At 40.9% G+C, this 8,026-nt stretch overlaps 1 pseudogene; it reads right to left on the bottom strand.

The window, feature by feature from the left end:
• Nucleotides 1–5,829: 5,829 nt before the first annotated feature.
• LOC107971025 (large ribosomal subunit protein eL31-like) lies at nt 5,830–6,283 on the bottom strand (annotated as a pseudogene).
• Nucleotides 6,284–8,026: the final 1,743 nt, after the last annotated feature.

Raw genomic sequence — 8,026 nt, 5'->3', positions numbered from 1 at the left:
GAGTGGTGAGAGAGGGCGCCCCTGTCTTGTGCCAGTTTTCAAAGGGAATGCTTCCAGTTTTTGTCCATTCAGTATGATATTGGCTGTGGGTTTGTCATAGATAGCTCTTATTATTTTGAGATAGTTCCCATCAATACCTAATTTATTGAGAGTTTTTAGCATGAAGGTTGTTGAATTTTGTCAAAGGCCTTTTCTGCATCTTTTGAGATAATCATTTGGTTTTTGTCTTTAGTTCTTTTTATATGCTGGATTATGTTTATTGATTTTCGTATGTTGAACGAGCCTTGCATCCCAGGGATGAAGCCCACTTGATCATGGTGGATAAGCTTTTTGATGTGCTGCTGGATTCGGTTTGCCAGTATTTTATTGAAGATTTTTGCATCAATGTTCATCAAGGATATTGGTCTAAAGTTCTTTTTTGTTGTGTCTCTGCCTGGCTTTGGTATCAGGATGATGCTGGTCTCATAAAATGAGTTAGGGAGGATTCCCTCTTTTTCTATTGATTGGAATAGTTTCAGAAGGAATGGTACCAGTTCCTCCTTGTACCTCTGGTAGAATTCGGCTGTGAATCCATCTGGTCCTGGACTTTTTTTGGTTGGTAAGCTATTAATTATTGCCTCAATTTCAGAGCCTGTTATTGGTCTATTCAGATATTCAACTTCTTCCTTGTTTAGTCCTTGGGAGAGTGCATGTGTCGAGGAATTTATCTATTTCTTCTAGATTTTCTAGTTTATTTGTGTAGAGGTGTTTATAGTATTCTCTGATGGTAGTTTGTATTTCTGTGGGATCAGTGGTGATATCCCCTCTGTCATTATTTATTGCGTCTATTTGATTCTTCTCCCTTTTCTTCTTTATTAGTCTTGCTAGTGGTCTATTAATTTCGTTGATCTTTTCAAAAAACCAGCTCCTGGATTCATTGATTTTTTGAAGGGTTTTTTGTGTCTCTATTTCCTTCAGTTCTGCTCTGATCTCAGCTATTTCTTGCCTTCTGCTAGCTTTTGAATGTGTTTGTTCTTGCTTCTCTAGTTCTTTTAATTGTGATGTTAAGGTGTCAATTTTAGATCTTTCCTGCTTTCTCTTGTGGGCATTTAGTGCTATAAATTTCCCTCTACACACCACTTTGAATGTGTCCCAGAGATTCTGGTATGTTGTGTCTTTGTTCTCGTTGGTTTCAAAGAACATCCTTACTTCTGCCTTCATTTCATTATGTACCCAGTAGTCATTCAGGAGCAAGTTGTTCAGTTTCCATGTAGTAGAGTGGTTTTGAGTGAGTTTCTTAATCCTGAGCTCTAGTTTGATTGCACTGTGGTCTGCAAGACAGTTTGTTATAATTTCTGTTCTTTTACATTTGCTGAGGAGTGCTTGACTTCCAACTATGTGGGTAATTTTGGAATAGGTGTGGTGTGGTGCTGAAAAAATGTATATTCTGTTGATTTGGGGTGGAGAGTTCTGTAGATGTCTATTAGGTCTCTTTGGTGTAGAGCTGAGTTCAATTCCTGGATATCCTTGTTAACTTTCTGTCTCGTTGATCTGTCTAATATTGACAGTGGGGTGTTAAATTCTCCCATTATTATTGTGTGGGAGTCTAAGTCTCTTTGTAGGTCACTAAGCACTTGCTTTATGCATCTGGGTACTCCTGTATTGGGTGCATATATATTTAGGTTAGTTAGTTCTTGTTGAATTGATCCCTTTACCATTAGTAATGGCCTTCTTTGTCTCTTTTGATCTTTGTTGGTTTAAAGTCTGTTTTATCAGAGATTAGGATTGCAACCCGTGCCTTTTTTTGTTTTCCATTTGCTTGGTAGATCTTCCTCCATCCCTTTATTTTGAGCCTATGTGTGTCTCTGCATGTGAGATGAGTTTCCTGAATACAGCAAACTGATGGGTCTTGACTCTTTATCCAATTTGCCAGTCTGTGCCTTTTAATTGAAGCATTTAGCCCATTTACATTTAAGGTTAGTATTGTTTTGTGTGAATTTGATCCTGTCATTATGATGTTAGCTGGTTATCTTGCTCATTAGTTGATGCAGTTTCTTCCTAGCCTTGATGGTCTTTACAATTTGGCATGTTTTTGCAGTGGCTGGTACTGGTTGTTCCTTTCCATGTTTAGTGCTTCCTTCAGGAGCTCTTTTAGGGGAGGCCTGGTGGTGACAAAATCTCTCAGCATTTGCTTGTCTGTAAAGGATTTTATTTCTCCTTCACTTATGAAGCTTAGTTTGGCTGGATATGAAATTCTGGGTTGCAAATTCTTTTCTTTAAGAATGTTGAATATTGGCCCCCACTCTCTTCTGTCTTGTAGGGTTTCTGCAGAGAGATCAGCTGTTAGTCTGAGGGGCTTCCCTTTGTGGGTAACCCGACCTTTCTCTCTGGCTGCTCTTAACATTTTTTCTTTCATTTCAACTTCGGTGAATAGGACAATTATGTGTCTTGGAGTTGCTCTGCTCAAGGAGTATCTTTGTGGCATTCTCTGTATTTCCTGAATTTGAATATTGGCCTGCCTTGCTAGATTGGGGAAGTTCTCCTGGATAAAATCCTGCAGAGTGTTTTCCACCTTGGTTCCATTCTCCCCATCACTTTCAGGTACACCAATTAGATGTAGATTTGGTCTTTTCACATAGTACCATATTTCTTGGAGACTTTGTTCGTTTCTTTTTATTCTTTTTTCTCTAAACTTCTCTTCACTCTTCATTTCATTCTTTTTGTCTTGATCACTGATACCCTTTCTTCCAGTTGATCGCATCGGTTACTGAGGCTTGTGCATTCGTCACGTTGTTCTTGTGCCATGGTTTTCAGCTCCATGAGGTCCTTTAAGGACTCCTCTGCATTGGTTATTCTAGTTATCCATTGGTCTAAGTTTTTTTCAAAGCTTTTAAATTCTTTGCCATTGGTTCGAACTTCCTCCTTTAGCTTGGAGTAGTTTGATCTTCTGAAGCCTTCTTCTCTCAACTTGTCAAAGTCATTCTCCATCCAGCTTTGTTCCATTGCTGGTGAGGAGCTGCATTCCTTTGGAAGAGGTGAGGCGCTGTGATTTTTAGAGTTTCCGGTTTTTCTGCTCTGTTTTTTCCCCATCTTTGTGGTTTTATCTACCTTTGGTCTTTGATGATGGTGACCTACAGATGGGTTTTTGGTGTGGATGTCCTTTCTGTTTGTTAGTTTTCCTTCTAACAGTCAGGACCCTCAGCTGCAGGTCTGTTGGAGTTTACTGGAGGTCCACTCCAGACCCTGTTTGCCTGGGTATCAGTAGCGGTGGCTGCAGAACAGCGGATATTGGTGAACAGCAAATACTGCTGCCTGATCGTTCCTCTGGAAGTTTTGTCTCAGAGGAGTACCCGGCTCTGTGACGTGTCAGTCTGCCCGTACTCGGGGGTGCCTCCCAGTTTGGCTACCCGGGGGTCAGGGACCAACTTGAGGAGGCAGTCTGCCCGTTCTCAGATCTCAAGCTGCATTCTAGGAGAACCACTACTCTCTTCAAAGCTGTCAGACAGGGACATTTAAGTGTGAAGAGATTATTGCTGTCTTTTGTTTGTCTGTGCCCTGCCCCCAGAGGTGGAGCCTAGTGAGGCAGGCAGGCCTCCTTGAGCTGTGGTGGGCTCCACCCAGTTCAAGCTTCCTGGCTGCTTTGTTTACCTACTGAATCCTGGGCAGTGGCGGGTGCTCCTCCCCCCGCCTCGCTGCCAACTTGCAGTTTGATCTCAGACTGCTGTGCTAGCAATGAGCGAGGCTCTGTGGCCGTAGGACCCTCCTAGCCAGGTGCAGGATGTAATCTCCTGGTGTGCCGTTCATTAAGCCCTTTGGAAAAGCACAGTATTAGGGTGGGAGTGACCCGATTTTCCAGGTGCCATCTGTGACACCTTTCTTTGACTAGGAAAGGGAATTCCCCCACCCCCTGGGCTTCCCGGGTGAGGTGATGCCTCGCCATGCTTTGGCTCATGCACGGTGCGCTGCACCCACTGTCTGGCACTCCCCATTGAGATCAACCCAGTACCTCAGTTGGAAATGCAGAAATCATTTGTCTTCTGCATCTCTCACTCTGGGAGCTGTAGACTGGAGCTGTTCCTATTCAGCCATCTTGGCTCCACCCCTGTGTCCTATTTTTTTTTTTAACTTTTTAAAAGATGGGGTCTTGCCGTGTTGTTTGGGCTGATCTGAAACTCCTGGCCTCAAGTGATCCTCCTGCCTCAGCCTCCCAAAAAGTGCAGGGATTACAGGCGTGACTGCTGTGCCTGGTCTGTCTTACGGAGAGTTTTGAGCCTCGTTTCTTCTCTTTCTCTCTTCTTTTGTGTTTTGTTGACTTTTTGTAGTACATGCTTTGATTCTTTTCTCATTTTCTTTTCTATATCTTCTATAGTTACTTTTTTTGTGGTTACCATGGGACTTACCTAAGATATCTTATAGTTATAACAATATATTTTAAACTGATAATATCTTAAATTCAGTCACATATAAAAGCTGTACCTTTTTACTTATCCCCCCACACTTTCTGATATTAATGTCACAAATTACATCTTTTTATATTTTGTAGTTAATTCTTATACTTTTATCTTTTAACATCTATACCAGAACTAAAAGTGATTTCTGCATCACCATAGCAATATCACAGTAATATGTGTTTGTCTAAATATTTACCTTTAACAGAGAGCTTTATACTTTCATACGGTTTCACCTTGCTATTTACCATCCTTTCATTTCACCTTTAAGGATTCCCTTTAGCATTTCTTCTAAGGCAAATCTAGTTGTAATGAGCTCCCTCCATCTTTTGTTTATCTTGGAAAGTCTTTCCTTCCCCTTCATTTTTGAAAGACAGCTATGCCAAATGTATTTTGTTGGCAGTATTTTTCTTTCAGCACTTTGAAAATATATCCCACTTTCTTCTGGCCTACTAGGTTTATGCTGAAAAATTTACTGATGGTTTCATGAGGACTCCCTTGTATATGATGAGTCACTTTGCACCTGCTGCTTGGAAAACTCTCTTATCTTTGACTTTTCACAATTCAATCACAATTTGTCTTGTGGACTCCATTGGTTTCATCCTAGTTGGAGTCCTTTGGGATCCTTGACTATGGATGTCCATTTTCTTTCCCAAGTTTTGGAAGTTTTTGTCTGTTATATCTTCAAACAGGCTTTCTCCACCTTTCTCTCTCTTCTCCTTCTGCAATTCCTATCGTGTATATTGGTCTGCTTGATGGTGTCTCGTAAGTCTCTTAGGCTTTGTTCTTCACTCTTTTTCTTTTTTCTTTTTCTTTTTTTCTTGAGACAGGGTCTCACATTGTCACCCAGGCTGGAGTACAGTGGTGTGAACATGGCTCACTTCAGCCTCAATCTCCTGGGCTCAAGCAATCCTCCTGCTTCAGCCCCCCAAGTAGCTGGGACTACAGGCATGTGCCACCAAACTCTGCTAATTTTCATTTTGTACAAAAAGTACAAAATTTTTGTACAGGGTTTTACCATCTTGCCCAGGCTGGTCTCAAACTCCTGAACCCAAGTGATCCTCCTGCCTCAGCCTCCCAAAGTATTGGGATTACAGGTGTGAGCCACTATTCTTGGCCTCTTTTTTTTTTCCTTTCTTCCTCTGACTGGATAATTTCAAGGGGCTTGTCTGTGAGTCCATTGATTCTTCTGCTTGGTCAAGTCTCCTGTTGAAATTCTTTAGTGAATTTTTCAATTCAGTTATTATATTCTTCAGCAGCAAAAAAAAATCTGTTTTATTCTTTTTTTATGTGTTCTATTTTTTGGTGATATTTTCATTTTGTTTATGCATAGTTTTCCTGAGTTCACTGAGCATCTTTGTAACAGCTATTTTGAATTCTTGGTCAGGTTGTTCATTTATCTTAATTTACTTTTTTCAATTTTATAACTTTATTTGATGTTTTTGATGATCAGTGATTTAGTTCTCATCCACATTGACTGTCTGTAGATTTTCGAAAGTGGTAACAGGTACATAGGTAACCAAAGTATAGAGCTTATTTGGTGAATCTTCATCCTCATTACGTTTTCTAGACAACCGCACATGGGTAGGGTATGGGACATTCCTTATTCCTTTGGCCCAGACAGCTTTGTTGAACCTGGTGTCAATGCGCACATCTGGAGTTCCCATCTCCTTCATGGCAAATTTCCGAATCTCTTTGAGTGCCCGAGGGGCACGCTTCTTGAAGCCCACTGCATGGATGCGCTTGTGAATGTTGATGGTGTACCCTCAGGTCACCACCTTGTTGATGGCAGAACGGCCCTTTTTCTTCTTGTCATCCTTCTTTGCGGGAGCCATTCTGCTGGGTTTAAGTTGGAAAGGAAGCTATCTTAATTTCTTTAGAGTTGGTTTCTGAGATTTATTTTGTTCCTTTAATTGGGTTATATTACCCTCTTTTGTTGTGTGGCTTATAAATTGGTGCTGTTTTCTGTGCATTTGAAAAAAATAGCTATCTCTACTGGTCTTTACACTCTGGCTTTGTATGGAAAAAGACCTTTATCAATCAATCTGGCTAGAGACTCTGGGGGTCTCTCAAATATTTTCTGTGGCTATATCTTCTCTGAATTTGTGTATGTAAATTACCAACCTGAGGAATATTCTTGCTTATTTTTAGGGGCTCATAATCTTTTGCTTCCCCTAGCGTCTGTGTGTGGTACTGCAGATTCTCTGGAGCTGCCACAAAGCATCCAATTCTTTTTTGTTCTCAGTGGTCCCCACATTTCTAGAAAAATGTATGCTGGATTATGTCAGTGCTTTGAGTTGGTGAGACAGTAACCAGTCCCTCAGGCAGCCTCCTGAAAATCTTGAACATTAAACACATGCATCACTCCACTCGCTCTTCCATTTACCCATGAAGGAAAGGCCACTGAGTTGAATCAGCCTCTGTCTGCTGTACCATGGGTCCTTTAGAGCAGCAGCCAGACACCCTCCTCTCTTTTGTTCTCAGATTCCCCCAGGTGTCTAGAATATTTTGCATTCAGTCAGCATTCTGAGACAGGCAAGATAGAAACCAGTTCCTCCTACAGCCCCTGAAAAAGCTGGAATGTTTGACACACCCACCAACTCTTTACCTTTCCATGGAGAAGCCAGGAATTGGAAGTTTTCTCCCACTGGTTCCACTCTGCACCAGGGAGAGAGAACATGGTGAGGGGGTGCATGCTAATGTTAACCATCACCTTTGTCTGAACATTGGATATATGATTCAGCCTTCTGTTTTCCCCTCCATAGAGAAGCCAGAAGCTGGGAGTTCTCTTCTGATTATTCCATGCTGAGCCAGGGGAAGGAACAGGGTGAGCTAGTGCCCCAGACTTTCTAACTGACTTTGATGCAGCTGATGTCATGCTCACGTGGGGTGCAGGAGCTTCTTAAATGGTTTCTGTATTTCTCATAGAATTGTTGTTGAATTGATGTCTCTGTGCAAGAAAGGACAGTCCAGGGCTTCCTTTTCCACTCTCTTCCTAATGTCACTTCCTCTGGAATTGTTTGCTAAATTTCATTTTGATTGTTCATTGCTAGTGTATAGAAATACAACTAATTTTTATATTGATTTAGTATTTGCAACTTTGCCGAACTTGGTTGTTAGCTATTATAGGGGTGTGTGTGTGTGTATCCTTTATGAATTTTCTGTGTAAGATTATGCCATCTGCAAATAGAGATTTACCTCTTTCTTTCTAATCTGGATACTATTTAGTTCTTTTTCTTGTCTAGGAAATCTCCATTACAATGTTGAATAGAAGTTGAACAGGAGTGATGAAAGTGGACAACCTCATCTACTTCCTGAACATGGGGGTAAGCACTCAGGCTTTTACTATTAGGTATCATGTTACCTATGTGTTTTTTGTTTTGTTTTGTTTTGTTTTCAGACACTCGTATCTGTCTGGCAAACTTATCTTCTATTCCTAGTTTGTTGAGGGTTTGTATCATTAATGGCTGTTGGATTTAATCAAATGCTTTTTCAGTGTCTATTGAGATAGTTATGTGGGTTTTATCCCTTATTCTATTAATATGGTGTATTGTGTTGATTCATGCTTATATGTTGAATCAGCCTTGCGTTTCTGGTAT

This window comes from Pan troglodytes, chromosome X, assembly GCF_028858775.2.
Source record: "Pan troglodytes isolate AG18354 chromosome X, NHGRI_mPanTro3-v2.0_pri, whole genome shotgun sequence".
NCBI classification, from domain to species: Eukaryota; Metazoa; Chordata; class Mammalia; order Primates; family Hominidae; genus Pan; species Pan troglodytes.
This window is presented reverse-complemented; position numbering and strand designations above follow the sequence as displayed.